Raw genomic sequence first — 18,189 nt, forward strand, 5'->3', positions numbered from 1 at the left:
TCTCCATCAGAATCCATAAAGGTCGGTCGTACCATGGTTTTCCATTTTCAACTTTTCACTCAGTCCATAGACAGAGTGCCTTCTGTTTCATCCTTCTTTAAGTGTTTAGCTTCCCCTATGGCCCTGGTACTCAACACTGCCCTCCTATAGCATCCTGAAGGGGAGTTCTATTGAATGTGAGATTCAGCTCCAGAATCTTGCCTTTATGTAAATCCAGGAAATCGCCCGCTTGGAGTTCATCTTAGAACGTTTCTCACCCTGCAAAGACCCGTTAAAAGCCGAGAGGTGTGAAGAGGAGAATTCCTGTCCGGAAATCACATTATCTGCTTGGACACAACAACACAGCGGTTGACAAGGGCCTCAGCCAAGAAGAGAATAGACTTCACATCACTTTGCCCCCTCCTCTCCAACTGCATGACTGTCCATCTATTCAGACTCCTCTCACACGGCCAACTACCACAAAGGGTTAATGTGTTGCTGTCTATGGGGACCATTGTTGCTCTAAGTTGGCCTTTCTCTATAATGGCTGGAAGCACATAGATAACCTCGGAAATCACCATGACCAGCGTTGCAGAATTAAACGCATATGGAGGGCTGTACGCAGTTGGCCAGGAACATCATTTGCTGAGCCAAGCATGAAATGCATCAAGATCTGTGCCAGTTTAAAAGAACAATCTTTACAATGTGGAGTACATTGTAATAAGTATGTCTGATAATACACTAGTGGTACAACAAGATAAATTGGTATATATTCCATGAAGCTATAGCAAATACTTTATTGTCTATAACACAGATCCCATTTTAGAGTGGAAAACAAACAACAACAAGACCAAAACATTTAATTATCTGTTAAGTTCATTGTTCAACTGCATCTGAAACGCCATGGAACAAGAAGATTAGTAACAGTTTGGTAAACTCGCTGTTCAGTATTTTGTTCTCTATTGATGCTGTTCCACCACAACCACTAAATATGCACTGTGGGCAGTTTGCTTGCCACAGGCCACCGCCGTGGTATTGTCGGGAGTTCCTCCAACACTCAATGGGACACAGTCAAGTAGATGGTACAACAAACACATTTATTGTAGAGAGGGCAACGTGACACAAGCCAGAGCAGATGGAGAATACAGTCATGACAAAGACTCTCTGAGAGAGACAGAGAGGGTGGGTAGGTGCGTGGAGCTGATTTATCCTGAGCACATCGATTCGACCAGGGGTGGGCAACTTTGATGATGGACACATGTATTTCCACACTCACCCCAGGTGGTTCACATAGCATATCCCTTGCTTTTATCTCCTTATATTAACCTTTTTTTCGTAAATGAATGCCCTACTTACTCATTCTGGCACACAAAAGTAGCACACATAGCCGATCTACAAGCTTGTAGTTTTGCTATTTTTGCTACTTTTGAATTGGAATCCTGAATCATTTTTTAACATATATACTTAGGTTAACTTTATGAACTTAAAAGGGAATACCACTCATTTTCAACATTGAACTATGTCATTAGTTGTTGTTGTGTGGAAATAAGAAAAAAGGTCCCCCCCTTCTGTGTTGCCTAGAACTGGAGGATTGATTGTTGGGTCATGTGATCAGTGACATGATGAAGGTGTACTCTTTGGCTTGCAGAGTACACCTTCATGATGTCACTGATCACATGACCCCACAATCAATCCTCCAGTTCTAGGCACAGAAGGGGGTTCTTATTTCCACACAACAACTCTAAGGTATATTAATGATAGTTCAATGTTGAAAATGAGTGGCATTCCCCTTTAATACATTGGACTTAAAAATACATTTTAATATGTGTCATGTTTACATGTTTGTAATGGCTGAAATCAATAAACCATCAGTTTTCTGTTAATAACCTGCGGGCCGCATTGTTGCCCACCCCTGGACTAGATACCGGTACATACTGTACATACCTCACTCCCAGCTCTCAGGCTAGGTCTAATGCTCCAGATCAGAGCTGATGGCCTCTCCATACCTGCAACCACAGCCCACAAGAGCGGACAAGCACTGTAGACAGAGTGGGAGGGCTATCACAGACTGCTTAAATCAGCCATTGCCCACTCCACATAGGCACATACACATATTGCTATAATGTAGTGAATCTACTTTAAATGCACATATTGGTCAAACTGTTAAAGTACAGACCTTACCCAAAACACAGTGTTAAAGCTACAGGCTAGGAAGGATATATTGTATTATACTTTTTTGATATACAATCTGAGATAGAGTTAATATAAAATCTAGCAGGGTAGCAGGGAAGAAAGCCATCAGGAGGAAATGGGGTCAGGTAGATCTTCCAGCGCAGGGTCAATGGGAAGAGTTGGTAGAGGAAATATATGTAATGGAAAAACTGACACATCGCTTGAGACTGCAGGAAGAACAAATGAACGACAAAATGGTCAAAATGGACAATACTCGAGAACTCTGACAGAGACATGGGGTAGTGGAAGGACATATGAAACAAGAAGAGAGCTTATGATGATTGCCATGGTAAGAATGTAAACTCAGATTGAACAGTTGTCTTATTATAACATTTTTTAAATGTTTTTTTATGTTCTTTGTCTGTATGATTGTTCCTTTTTGTTATTACAAATTCGTCTTTCCTTTGGCTGTACTTTGGTTGTTTATGCTGTGTTGGTATGTGTAAATGTTTTTATAAAATTCTATTAAAGTGAAGAAGAAAAAATAGTATGTTAATATAATATACTGTAACTAGTACTGTACATCTGCAGTGGTTAAGGTGGTCTCCCTGCCCTTCCCTTGAGAAATGTATACCTTGGTGTCGGGTGGGACACCTACCGGCTGACAATGTCAATAAAAGTATTTGAAGCATAGAAGCAGACAGAGCAGAGTGCTCTGGATTGAATACTAGATGTACCTCCAATGATCTTTGTGCGTAGTTTGGACACTGTTGCAATTACTTCTCTGTCAGGACATAAAATGACTGAAGCTTTAAGTGAGGCATATGATGACTAAAATAGACATTAATATTTATTAGGGATTCTGGAAGTGAAAACTCAGCACCCTGACAGCTAGACCAGTGGTTCTCAAGGGCGCAACCCCCAAAATAATCATATTTTAACTGGGGACCCCCCACCCCTGAGCACTAAGAGTTGAGGCATTACATTTTGTATAACACGGTTCTATTTTCACAATTTCTGCCTTTAATATTTGACCAATGTTTAATTTGTCATTTTAGAGGTGTTAAAAACACACATTAAATTCTAACTTTAGAAATATGCAGATACCCTCTATACACTTAAAACCTTATGTTGGTTTATTTACTTTTGAGAGAGAAAACAATATTGCACATTAAGCTAATCATCTGGGGACCCCCCCAAAAATAATGTGGAGACCCCCCTGGGGGTCCCGACCCACAGGTTGAGAACCGCTGATCTAGACGTATACTGTAAGAGCCCCCATCGGCTGAGATTGGGGACCTGTAAGGGTCCATTTTTACTGTACACAGAGACGGTGAATACTGTAGACCAGGGTTCCCCAATTAGTTTTCCCCAAGGGCCGAATTATGTCTAGGGTACCAAGCCGAGGGCCACAACATTGCAGGTATGTCCTGCAATGTATGTCCCAATGTATGTCCAAAACCGTTCGTTTTGCATTCATCATTTTAAAAACGATATAAACTAGTGAAAACAGCCGATCTACAAGCACACAACGCCTCGCGGTGCGAGGCGTTGTGTGCTTGTAGATCTGCTGTTTTCACTACTTTTGTGTAACGGCCTCGTATGATGAAGCAGGGCTTTGCTTTGTGAAAGAACGTACACATTTTGAGATACATTTGATGCGCTCTACCAAGGGCTGATGTTTCATAAGTTTGGATATGAAGCAAGTTTCCATATACAGATCAAAAGAACAACCAATTTCAAAGATGACAACTGATTTACTTGTTTCGTGAATGAAAATAATACCTGGAGCATTTGGAATATTACAATTTTGAGGTTTCCACCCAACAATATACTTGTTGTTGCTGCTCTTATACCACCATTATTACTGGGGTTGGTGGGGGCCAGACAGTAGCCCCCCATGGGCCGCAAATGGCCCGCGGGCCGCCTATTGGGGAACCCTGCTGTAGACACAACAGTACCGTCTCTCGGTACTGTAAAATCACACCCGTGTGAACTGAGCGGTGGTTTACCCCCCCCCCCCCCCCCCCCCCCCCCCTGTGTTGTGTGTGTGTGTGTGTGTGTGTGTGTGTGTGCGTGCGTGTGTGTGTGTGTGTGCCTGGCCTGGCCTGGCCTGAAAACAGCGCCCCTCCCTTAACATGTGTGGTCATAAAAGGTACTGTAGGGCAGGCTACATACAGACCCACCCACATACACGGATACACGGATACACACACGGCCACTCTATGGAGACGGTGTGACCACCGCTCAAAAACGGACCATTACAGGTCTAGAGAGTTTCCCATAATGTAAAAGCCAGGGGTTGAGACGCTAGATGCTTTAAGTGAGGGTCAACCTTCTCGAGACATGTTATTACCTTTGACAAATTGAAGTCTCTCACACTTCACCCTGCCTTTCATCTTCCAGCATGTTGTTGGAGATGAAAGGAAGAGATAGGAAAGCATGGAAAGAGACCTGCTGCACTAAAGATAAAGTTCTTCAGAGACGACCGTGAGCGATGCACGGCGAGGGCTCAATTTCCCTAACAAATAAGTTAAAAGTCTGCCAGAGGGGAAATACATCTCTTGAGCCTTTAGTGTTTATCTCTCTGTGGCAGAGAGAAGAGCGGCAGTACTGTAAGTTCCCTCATCTCTGTTGACTCATAATGGACCATTCCGTAGCAGTGCTGGTGGTCCAGCCACTTAGTGGTTGTATTGTATTATTAGTGCACACTTTGTAACAATGTGGATTCATTCACCCTATAACCTGTGATGTAAGTCCTCTCTCTCTGTCTCTCTCTCTCTCTCACCACTGTACCGATAACAAATGTCTAAAAATGTACGTTGTCACTTTGCAGTGAGAGCAGCCATATGACGCGGAGGACTATGGAGCTTACGTTCCGCCTGAGATGATGTTCAGAGAATGTGCCGTGATTTATACGTCTAAAAGAGCCCTGCATGATGCGGGACCCGAGGCTGTGTGTTCAGAGTTGAGGCAAGCAGCTTTAGTTCATTTGACTGGCGCCTGTGTCATCAGATGTTAAATCGGGACTCGGGTCAGCTAGAGGAGGACACTTTTATGGACGACCACTCTGAGAGAGAGAGAGAGAGAGAGAGAGAGAGAGAGTCTGTGGTTGTGATTCTTCAAGGAAAACAATAAATCTCAAGTTTTGATGCCTGTGTGCTGGTTCAGAGTGAGGACTTTATCCATCCAGCATTTATCAGCCTTTCCTTCCGTTTGTTTTGATGTGCACAACCAAAGTGTCTTCCTCCCTCCCTGCAGATTGTCCTGTGAGTGGGAGCCAAAGCCACATGTACTGTATGCTGTTGGTAAAGGCTGCTTTTAATTACTGCTCAGCAGGAGGCAGTGGCCAAGTCATCAAATTTATTTCTCCCAAGACAATCTAATGAAAGCTGTCTGATAACGTAGAACAGGGGATCACAAACATTTTCAGCTAGAGACCCAGAAGAGAAATCTGCAGTGGTGGAAAAAGTACTCACATATCAAGTATCAATAATGCAATATAGAAATATATGAAAGTCCAGAATTCAAAATGTACTTTTGTAAAAGTATGAAAGTGTTGGCATCAAAATGTACCAAAAGTAAAAGTACAAAATGTTTGAAAATACAAGCTCACAACGCGTCACGATGCGACACGTTGTGAGCTTGTAGATCGTCTACTATAAAATAGGGCTAAAGTGGTTTATCTATGTTTTTTTATATTATAATTTATATCTGCAAAGTAACTAGTATATAACGTTTTCAAATAATTGTAGTGGAGTAAAAGTACAATATTTTCCTCTGAGATAGAATCCAAAGTATTGGAAGGAAATTGGAAATACTCAAGTAAAGTCCAAACACCTCAAAATTAAAACCTCAAAAAGTAAATGTACTTTACACCACTGATTGTATCTACATTTGACAGTTTTCAACCTGGAAATATACGATGTTTCTATGAGGAAAATATGTTGATCTATCATCCCTGCGGGAGACTGTTGATCTCCCTCCCGGGGAGCACTGATTGTTCAGCTGTGGTAGGACTCCTATGAAGATACAGCTTTAGCTTGTGCAGATTGGTCAACTCAACTGTCATATCAGCCTCGGGGGTTATACGGCAGCTTTAATTATTGACCATAACTGTCCAGATGGCTGGTTCAGTGGTTCAGTGGTTAACACCCGACTAGGCCCATCCTGTGTGGAATTTCCATATTGTGTTCATGTGGGTTTCCTCCCACACAAAAAAAAAACAAACAAGAATCAACAAGCATGTTAGTGACATACTCCTGACAATGCCCGTGAGCAAGACACTGGTCATAGCTGGTCCCTACTCAGCAGAGGACTCATTCTGGATATGAGTAAATGCACTTGGTAAATAGATGGGGAAAAAAGTAAGCAAATAATGACGAACTGATGGCTCAATCAGTAAGTACCACATGATGGCACATCACCCGGAAGCCATGGGCTTGAGTACCATATAATAAGAAGAATTGTAAAAAAAAAAAAAAAGGTTTTCTATCCAACAATGGAATGTCAGAAGTCAGAACAGTTCATTTAACATACTCTTGGTGACTTAGCTGCTAATGTAAAGCTGCAGCCAGACATTTAGGAGTGATTTTGATAGTTTTGATAGTTTTAACACATAGGCCTGGCTACTGTAAATAAGGTGGTCCAGTCCTGTTTTGAGTGCAATGCGCACCAGTCCTTGAGAGGTCCCGGCCAACGGTATGAACACTAAAAGAATAAAAGAGTCGGCACACACTCGTAGCTGGCAATGCCAGTCATTTATTTACTGGCAACGGCTGCCTTAATCATCATAAATAAATTACTTGCTTCGGCAACTACAAGTGCGCACTGTGCGGCGACTCTTTTATTCTCCCAGTCCTGTTTTTAGCAGCTATTAAACATATCTAAAATTAAGTCTTTTGTAACTCTAGTTGATCTGGAAAGAGTCATCCAAGCTTTTACCTCGTCTCGCAACTCTGGCCTCACGTCTCCTATTAGTTCAGAATGCAGCCGCCAGGCTGTTAATTAAAACCAGAAGAGCAAAGCATATTACACCAATTTCAGCATCCCTTGGTTGCCTATTCATTTTAGAATTGAATTCAAAATTTCATTGATCACTTTTAAGGCACGCCTCGGCATCATCCGGTCATTCCAAAGTCTAGACTGAAGAAAAAAGGCCACTAGGCCTTTGCCACCATTATGTCCCGTCCCATCCCACATTGGCCAAGCTTTGCAGGACGCGTAATGAAATTAACTCATAAATAGCACCGCTCACTTCACACTGGGTGTGATTTCAATCTTTATGCTCGGTTCTAATATGCTAATATGTTTCTTCTTTATGTTTTTCACACAAAGTTCCCTTTGATGTTGTGTGCAGTGCTTTGTAACAATGTGCTATACAAATGAAGGTTGTCATGATGATAATGATGATGATGATGATGATGATGATTATTATTATTAATAATATGTCTCTTGAACAACATATGTGCCAATTCTGACAAAAGTGAGACCAAATCTCACTTAAGCCGTCTCTTCTGCTGACTCCATGCTTACAAAGTGCAGCTGAGGACAGCTCTATAAGCCCAATTGGCTGATCTGTCAGAACCTCTATGACAGCAGCCATAAACAACAAACAGCTGTTGTAAATGTACTGCATAGCTGTCCCACACACAATAACACTCAGCCCCAGTAGTTCCGAGGGTTTAATTGCAGTTCAGAGCAGTTTTATGTATCAGAGTTCCCAAATGAGCTTTGAGCGCAAAGAACGGGACGCACTGAACCAAACCTTAGACCGGTACGTTGAAAACACTTGGCCAGCACACAACATTATTAAATTGTGTAGTCCCATTTTATTAACACATACACGCACGCACGCACACACACACACACACGCACACACCCTTACTGTATCTACATATGGTTTGCGAACATCCAGTCGTAGGTCATCTTGTCATCCATTTCAGACATGCCTGCAGGCTGCTGTTATCTACAGTAATAGAGTACGGGATCTAAATGTGAGCCGTTTAGCTCATGCTGTATAACCAGACTGTCCTTAGAAGGAGTGGGCAGGCCAGACGTACATATAATGCTCCCACAAAACCACCAGTTCTGTTACATAACGTCAAATGGGTTCCATTGACGAGCAGCTGTGGCTGAGTGGGTATAGAGGCCGTCTGCTGATCAGAAGGTCACCAGTTCAGCCCAGTAATACGTGTCCAAGTGCTGTTGAGCAAGGCACTTAACTCCTAACAGCCAGTGGTGTAAAGTAACTAAGTACGTTTACTCAAGTACTGTACTTAAGTCAAAATGTACTTTACTGGAGTATTTCCAATTTTCAATACCCGTAATTGCCGGACTATAAGGCGCGGCTTTTTCCCCATGTTTTGAATCCTGCGGCTTATACAACGGTGCGGCTTATATAGAGATTTTTACAGCCAACGGCCAGTTAGTTAGCTTTACAATGGTTTTTAACAAGGATTTATATATAGATTCTTACAGCTAACGGCCACCAGGGGCGCTCTAGCAGGAAGCAGGAAGGACACCTGCGGCTTATAGTCAGGTGCGGCTTATATATATAAACATTTGTTTTTTGCTTTAAATTACGGTACTTTTACTTCTACTGCACTACATCTCAGAGGCAAATGTCATAGTTTTACTACTTGAAAACTTTAGTTACTACTTACTTTGCAGGATTCTTATTACCACTTCAGCCCTATACATTTCTCAAAATGTGTCGGAATGCGATGCATTGTGAGCTTGTAGATCTGTTATTTTCTTTTTAAATTTTACACATTTGAAAACTTGTGAAATGGGACATTCTGCATGATGAGTACTTTCTACTTTTGGTACTTTGACAATACTTGTGTACTTTTACTCAAGTACGTTTTGAATTCCAGACTTTTCCTTTTAAGGACACGGTCACACCAAAATATTGTTGCAAGATGATTCTGCCAATTCATTTCAATTGGAATGTAGCAGATTTCTTTTTAGAAATCTGACATTTGCGGATTTCTCCAAATATCCACTCCATTCCCATTGAAATGCATTGGCAGAATCCGCTTGCAACCATACTTTGGTGTGACTGTGTCCTAACAGAGTATTACATTGTAATACTTTTACTTAAAGGAGTAGTTCACCCCCAAAATGACTTTTTTCCTATTGATTACTCATGCCATGGAGAGTAGAGTTCAATAATATTTTTTGTTTTTTGTCGCATTCCTAAGACAAAAATTTGATTTGAGTAAATTTACCCCCATTGATTCCGGATGGTGACCCGTTTTGAAACGGGTCACCATCCGAAATGAATGGGGGTAAATTTATTGTTATCACATTTTTGTCTAATAGAAAAAAAGTCATTTTGGGGGTGAAATACTCCTTTAAGTATCAAATGTGAGTACTTTTTCCACTGCTAACAGTCCCCCCCCCCCCAATGGAAACACAGGTGAATAGATACCAACATGAAAGACAATGCTCTCCACCATCTTCTCCATGAGACCTAATAGTATATTATACCAGTAAGACGCGCTTGTGTTGTGTCAAGCACACTGGTTGACGCGACAAATTATGTCCATATGGGCTTAATATTGATGTGCATAAAAGGGATTCTATGGGCATTCCCAGATATGGGCTTAATATTGAATCATTTTAAAGAAAACAGAGTAAAAACGGTTTGCTCGGTGTACTGTACAGTATAACTATGTCAATTGAGAAAAAAGTATAACTGAACTGAATATGTTTCCTGCTAATTTTGAGAGTCCATATACTTTCACTCACGCTTCTCACTCCTCGCAAAGAATACAAAAACTAGACCAGGTCAACCTGGTTGTGCCAGACCCCCTGTCTGTCATCATCATTTATGACATCATGCCTTTTGTAGGCATGTCATCATCATGTCATCATCATATATACCCTTTATATAGAAAACCCGGACAGACCGACATTTGCTTATGTAGGCCTACCCATTTCATGGGTCTGGCAAAAACGTAATGAGGGCCAAAAGTGGGGGTTTTCCAGGGCCTACATAGGTTCAAGTTGCCATGGTGAGTGTGCAAAATAAGGGTAGGGCTCGGTTCTCCAAAACGTTTCAGCAAACATCTCAGCTGTAATGAAAAGCAGCTCCCCAGAAAAAGGTCTGTGTCACCAGCAGCTTCCTGGCGTCTCAGTGAAGTTAGACTCACAGTATCTCTATGAAGGCGCGCTGCCCAGGCTCATGATAGAGCTGAAATACATTACGCTGCATTCCGTTAACATGTTATTCAAGGAACACGCCACTGTCAAATTTGTAGATTTGGCCTTTGTGACAGCTGAGGTCATCGATAGACAAGCGCATTCTGAACAGGGCTGTGCTGTGTGATCCTTGAATACAATACCCAGAATTCAGAGCATATTCTCAAGCAGTTCCTCAAGGTCATTGCCCCCAGTGGAAAAAAGGGGAGAATGGCTGTAGTCTTTTATGTCCATACACTGACTTAGCACCATAGATAGCTGACTGGGTACAGAGGCCACCAGGTAATTCGCCCAGCCTACAGTGTGTGTCGAATTGTCCCTGAGGGACACATAACTGCTAGGATGGTTTAATTGAGAGGACAAATTCCAGGTATGTGCAAATGTACTTGGCAAATACCCCAACAACAACTAATAGATAGACAGACTCACAGACAGGTCTTTCAGGGGTTGTAACAGCAGTTTTTAATGTAGCCTACCGCTGTACTGTTTACTGCTAATAAGGTATTCGATCAATTCAATCAATTCGGCTGGTCTTTCAATATAATACAAGCCACATTCCTTGTATGTAAAACCCCTTCCGCACATGGAATCTATTATATGGCTGGAGGAACAAATATACAGCAAATGCAGCGGATAGTCGGCTACAGTATGCACACATTGACTTCCTTTATGGAGAAGTTCCATATGGTGTCTGTTCCCACATTACATGAATGTAACAGTGCTGTCACAAAGAGATTTTCTTTTCAAATCACTTTTAACCTTTTTTTATGTTTTAGTTTTTTATGTCTGTTCGTCTATGACCAACATAACACAGTAATGTAGTAGGAGAAATGAGTGGATTGCCATGACATGTGCTGTGCATGTTCATGCTGGAACATCAAGCAAAACCTTCTGGGGAGATTTTGGGGCTTTGACTGTTGACTTGACAAAGGATGGCTGGATTTACATGAAGCTTGGGGGAATGATCATTAGTGGGGGATATACATACATGTACTCAAGTACTGTACTTAACTCATTTTGTGCTCCAGAAATGAACGGATTAAAATGTCCAGCGTGCCTCTCGCTGGCTCCATAAGCGGCCAGTCTCTTATTTTGAAGCCCAGAAGTCGATTGCGTAAACACTTCCGGTTTGACGTCATCACGTCATTCACCGGAATCGCTCGTCGTCAACATGCCGTTGTGTAATGGCGGATCGTTGCTTTTCAACATGTGTTTTATTAGCGAGAATCTACTGCCATCCTCCCCTTTGAAAGTGTTCTTTGGAGATAATGGACATTAAAGATGAGATTCCCCGTCTGCCTCCATGTTATGGGATTACTATTTTGTGCACGTGGATCCGTGATGATGATGAATCGGCGAGGGCGATTGTGCCAGGACCTTCCGCGCAGCTACAGGGTAGGAGAACCGCCGTTACAGTAATAGAGTACTTTTCACGAGTATACTCGGGATCGGCACCATATGATACTCGAGTATTTTTCACGAGTATTCTCGGGATTGGCTACAAATGAGTTAAGTACACATTTTTACGTTAATGGAGTACTTCCAATTCCGTTTACTTCTACTCCTCTACATCTCAAAGGCAAATATTGTATTTTTACTCTGCTACAATTATATGAAAACTTTAGTAACTAGTTACTTTGTAGATTTGTATTATTATTACAAAACATACATTACCTACTTCTGCCCTATATACATTTTCTAAAAGCTCACAATGCATCACATTTATTTTAATACATGTTATACATTTGAAAACGTGTGAAATGGGGCACAGTGACGCTGTCGATATTGCGACGTAGCATTTGTTCGACGTCCCATTAGTTTGACGCTGGTGAATGCTAACCTGGTGAATGTTAACCACTATGCCTAAACCTAACCCAAACCATAACCATAACCTCAGTAAAACTATGCCTAAACCTAACCCTAACCCTTAGTCAAACTAATGACACGTAGAAATATCGAGCTTCTCCCGTCGGTTTTGCTGTCGCCTCACAGCTAAAAGTTCTTGGGTTCGAATCCCGCTGGAGGTGTGTTCTCTCCGTATCAGTGCCCATACCCTATTTGGGGATGACGAAAGGGCCTTTCTGTGTGGAGTTTGCATGTTCTTCCCGTGTCCCCTAGGGTAGGTACCTTCACAAAAACATGCAGTAATCCTGGTCTCTATACTGCCTCCCCCTGGCCAGCCGGAGCGCCTGATGGAGGGGAAAGGAACTGTTCCTTCAATGCGTTCCTTCCACGCGCTACGTCCTCCTGGAGAATCTCCTCCCTGTCAGGTGATAAGAAGCGGCGTGCTCACTCCTCAGCTCAGTTTGTTGCTCTCCCCAGTTTGGCAGAGGGAGAGTTGCGCCCAGGATTACAGTTTAGGCAATTGGCACTCGGTGAAAAATTGGTTACAAAAATCATGGGATTAACATTTTGAAAGAAAAACAGATAATAAAAGAAAGGAAACTTGTGAAATGGGACCCCTGGGGGTCCTTAGCCCCTACTTTGAGTACCAGAGCATTAAACAATCTCTGTTTATTGTGAATCCATGAGCCAGATAGAACACATACTGCACTTACTTACTTATTATGCCTGACACCCTTACCAGGGCAGGTGTGGACAAGATACCTCCAGAATTCTCGGTTACTGGCGTTCTTTTCTATCTGATAGATTGAACACAAAGTAATGTATAAAGGTCATTTGATTGTTAAGGGTTTAACTTAAGGGTTTCACTTTGATTGAAGTTCAGGCGATCAGTCAGTCCTCTGTTCATTGTGGGCAGCAGAGTAGCTCAATGCATTTTACCAGTGAAAAAGCGCCCTTTGGGCCCCATCCTTAAGCCTTTCGACTTTTAGAAACGCTCTTTAGTCAGACAGGACAGGACAGTCAGTGGAGTGGAGAGATGCCATGACACATTAACTAGTTCATCCACCAGAACACCACTCCCTTCATCCCCGATGCAATGCAGAAATCTGCCAGAGCTCACGACCTCTAAGCCGCATTCATCCGGAACCAGATTCATCTGTTTCCTGATAGGACAAAGCCTCCCAGCTCAGAGCTGCTCCACTGGAAGTCACCGGGTTTGCAAAGGTGAAGCTGACTAAACAGTGAGAGCGACCATCTCTCGCTTGGGGAACCTGAACACTCACACAACAGGGGCACGTCACTCACTTCCCCCCGCACAGACTTTCAACTTTTCAAACGTTTGCTTGCTCTCTCTCACGACAAAAAGAAGCTTTTGTTATCCGGAGGAGACGCAGGCAGTGGATGTCAGGAACCACAGTTGAAGACGCCAGCAGCAACCTCTGGTCCTTGCTTTGGATGACTGCCACAGCACGTCCCCATTTGGACACAACGCACGTCTATATACTGCACCAGAGATTACCTGACACACAGGAACGCACGCACGCACGCACGCACGCACGCACGCACGCACGCACGCACGCACGCACGCACGCACACACACACACACACACACACACACACACACACACACACACACACACACACTCTCAGAAGTGAGACAAATTGTACATGCTTGCGTGTGTACACATCCACATCCCACATATCTGTCAAGCATGCCGCTGTAAACACCACCATTCAAAGGTCTTGGACTTGGACTCACGATAGAAGGAGTTAAAAGAAGGGAAAGAGAGGAGGAGGACAAACAAAGAAAGGGAAATGGAGGGAGCGAGACAGAGAGAACAAATAGGAGAGAGCGAGAGAGAGAGAGGGGGGGGGGGGGGAGTAGTGGGAGAGCTGTTTCTGGTTCAGTAAGAACGCTGACTTGGCCTGACGCTCTGAGGCCGCATGGCTTTAATCACAACACACTGTGTTTGTTTAGCACGTTTACACTAAAGCACTGATCACACACACGCACGTGCGAGCGCGCGCACACACACACACACATGCATGTGTAGGCTTACATTCACACCAGGGACGTGCTGGGCCCCTGATTCAGCCCGGGAAAAAGAGTTGGAGGCCCTCATTGCGCGCTATAGAGAGAGATCTCTGTATAGCGCTGCTGCTACTCAAAGATTTGCCATTTCAGATCATGACAAGTGACAACCCAGTGGGCCAATTACTGTACATGAGTTATATTTTGTCGTTGTCGGGTGGAAACCTTGTATGTCCAAAACGGTTTGTTTTGTATTTATCATTTTAAAAATGATTTAAACTAGTGAAAACAGCCGATCTACAAGCACACAACGCCTCGCACCGCGAGGCGTTGTGTGCTTGTAGATCTGCTGTTTTCACTACTTTTGTGCAACGGCCTTATATGATGAAGCAGGGCTTTGCTGACATTTTATTTTTAATCTTTTCCTAATGGCCAGCCTGGACCGGCCGGGAATGAACCGGCCGTTCGGGAGTTGTCCCGCTTTTCCCAATGGCCAGCACGTCCCTGATTCACACAAACACAGTCACACACGCTCGCACATCTATATACACACACATACTCACACAGTCATTCAAGTGAAAGGAAAGCAATCTAGAGGGCACCTCATTGTACGTGCGACTGCATGCATGCCCACACACAGGCTCGCACGTGCGCTCACACAGTTATGTTGGCAGGATAAGAGTAATGAAATCTCTCTGCCCTCCTGTAGAGACTTCAGTAATGTCTGGCAACTTAATTAACCACAATGCAGTCAGCCGTCTCCCTGTCCAGTCTACCAGTGCACCCACACATCACGGTTTCGCGCGCGCGCGCGCACACACACACGCACGCACGCACGCACGCACACACACACACACACACGCACACACACACACACACACGCACAAGCATTTCTGTGACACTTTGTCTCAATGATTCGAAATAAAATACAGGAATATGGTTCAATATGAAGATGTTTGTTAAATATTAAGGTAAATATTCACCTGTTGACATTCTGTTGCATCACTGGCTAATGACATTCCCGCTATTCTGTATATTTGTACCTCAAAAAGTTAATATTAACTCCATATTAGTATGCCATTCTGTTCCTTCCTTCCTTCCTTCCTTCCTTCCCTTTCTCTCTCTCTCCCCCAGTGTGTGTGTGTGTGTGTGTGTGTGTGTGTGTGTGTGTGTGTGTGTGTGTGTGTGTGTGTGTGTGTGTGTGTGTGTGAGAGAGAGAGAGAGAGAGAGTATGTCTGTGCACCCGGGCGCACGAGTGTCATACTTTATTTATTCAACATTTTGAGTCGAGAACATAATACAGTCACGGATAAGCGCAAAAGAACCGTAGAACGGGCTATATAATATGCTTGTTCTCATGCTATGGGCCCCGGTCTGTTTTCAATGTGACAACATTGGATGAAAGACCACAATCCTATAACATTATGAAACACTATGAAACACTCTCATGCCGGCAGACCAACATCCTCGCGGTTCAATCGAGGTATCAGGTGTCTGGCTGAAGACAGGCGGGGTGATGTCATCAAACAACAGCAGACCGTTGCTCGTGGGCAACGCAGCCCATCGATCATCTGCATTCTTCAAAGAAATCTCATGCCATGAGTTAGAACACTGCAGAGTTCAGCTGGGATGTGAGCTGACAGGGGTCTAAAGTAAAACCATACTGTACACCAGGGTTCCCCAATAGACGGCCCGCGGGCCATTTGCGGCCCGCGGGGGGCTACTGCCTGGCCCCCACCAACCCCAGTAATAATGATGGTATAAGAGCAGCAACAACGCTAGTATATCGTCATTGTCGGGTGGAAAACCCGTATCTCAAAATGTGTACGTTCTTTCGCAAGGTAAAGCTCTGCTTCATCAAACAAGTCTGTCGCACAAAAGTAGTGAAAACAGCAGATCTACAAGCACACAACGCCTCGCGGTGCGAGGCGTTGTGTGCTTGTAGATCGGCTGTTTTCACTAGTTTAAATCATTTTTAAAATGATAAATGCAAAACGAACGGTTTTGGACATACAAGATTCTCACCCGACAACGACGATATCCGAACTGTCACTGGAGTACTAGCGGGAACGCCACCGTCGCCCCCTGCAATGTTGTGGCCCTTCGGAAACCCTCCTCTAAACCAGGGGTTTTCAAACTTTTTTGACTCAGTCAGGGCACCCCTGTAAATAACCTTCATCCACGGCACCCCGGAATTACGGGTCATTCCCTCCGGGCAAGATAAAGATAAGGATAAAGAGAAAAAATATCTTTCTCAATTGTAGTGGATGGGAGTGGATGGTAGCGTCCAGTGTGGACACTACCATCCACTTCAATTGAGAACGATATTTTTTTAATCTTTATCTTTATCTGTATCTTGCCCGGTTGGGAATGTCCTTTTACACTGTTATTTTTTTAAACCTTATATCATATTACACTACGTAAATATGCACATCTTTCCACCTGAGATACGGTATGTCACGGAGAAATATCCGTTTCCATTAGAACGGATTGAAAATAACTTTTATATACGTTTAAACAACTTGAACCCAGGTCAGTATCCATACTCTGGGCGAAAGGTTCACCAAAAATAGACAATGAAGAGGTAGAAGAGGTACATGGAAAAATAACTCTTCAAGTACAGTGCAAATCAGGTCTATTTTACTAAGCATGATGAATTCCAAATATTATCAAAGTATTCTGCGAAACCTCTGGACTGGCGTCACGGTGCCCACTTTGAGAGACCCTGCTCTACACAACATGGTACACCCTGTACACAGCAGCTTAATGCTGCCATTGCTTTACGACGCTGCAGTCTGACTCTGTACACACATTTGGTTAATAACAGGTTGTGAGCACTGTAGTTAGCCTTAAGGTAATCATACAAACGAATCCTTATTTGTTTCCGACCTTCTGAAGTGCAGCTTTACGAACTCTAATTTCTGACAAAAGGTTTGGTGGTCGGAGACAATATGGATAGGCCTTTAAGGCATAAGAGCTGGTACTTAAGACAATCAAAATAGAGCCGTTGGACTCAAGCGCATGGACAATACTGTATACGGTCGGTAGATTCCATGCCTGTGTCAGTATTGCTCTTATCATAATGCACAGCAGTGATAACTGTAAACTTCACACACTTTGGTTCAGTGTTATTGTCGTTTTATAGAAGATCACAAGCTCTTCTGTCCTTTACTGCGCCATTTTGTCCAAAAAAACCTGCAAGCTCTTTAGGAACATCAAGACTTTGTAAAATCCAAACACTGCATGATCCCGGGCACTGGAAACAATAAAGAGGTTTCCTTTCATAGACAAGTTCCTTTTTTCATATTCCTTGAGGGTCTGGGATCTACACACGACTGACTTCAATAACAACACACATGTGGACACTATGACAAACTCCATCACTCCAACAGTGTGTGTGTGTGTGTGTGTGTGTGTGTGTGTGTGTGTGTGTGCGCGTGTGCATGCGTGCATGCTTGCGTCCGTGCGAGTGTGCGCGTGCAGGAGAGATATAGGAAGTGACCGAATGAGTGATTGAGCGAGTGAGTGTGCGTGCGTGCGTGTGTGTGTGAGAGAGAAAGAGGGAGAGAGAGAAAGAGGATAAAGAAAGAGAGAAATTAGAGGGAGAGAGAGATCAAGCACCTGGTCTCACTCCAAGAGTGACAACTAATTGTTGATCAAAGCCAGAGATTCAATCAGTGTGTCACTGTCACTTCTTCCTCTATGCGCATCTCGTCAACAAAATAACCCAGATGACATGTCAGTCAGTCAGTCAGTCAGTCAGTCAGTCAATCAGTCAGTCAGTCCCACCATGCTGCGTGGATCCTATATCCTTTTTGCAGAGAGACTGTGACGCAAGAATTGTGTCCCATCTGGTACATATGAGAGCTCAGATTTCTGAAAAAGACCATTGCACCATCTCTCCCCCATCCTGCCTTTGTGCTGAGGTTTGTAATGACTGCGAGTAAGAGCCA

Source organism: Nannobrachium achirus, assembly GCF_963921795.1.
Source record: "Nannobrachium achirus genome assembly, chromosome: 8".
NCBI classification, from domain to species: Eukaryota; Metazoa; Chordata; class Actinopteri; order Myctophiformes; family Myctophidae; genus Nannobrachium; species Nannobrachium achirus.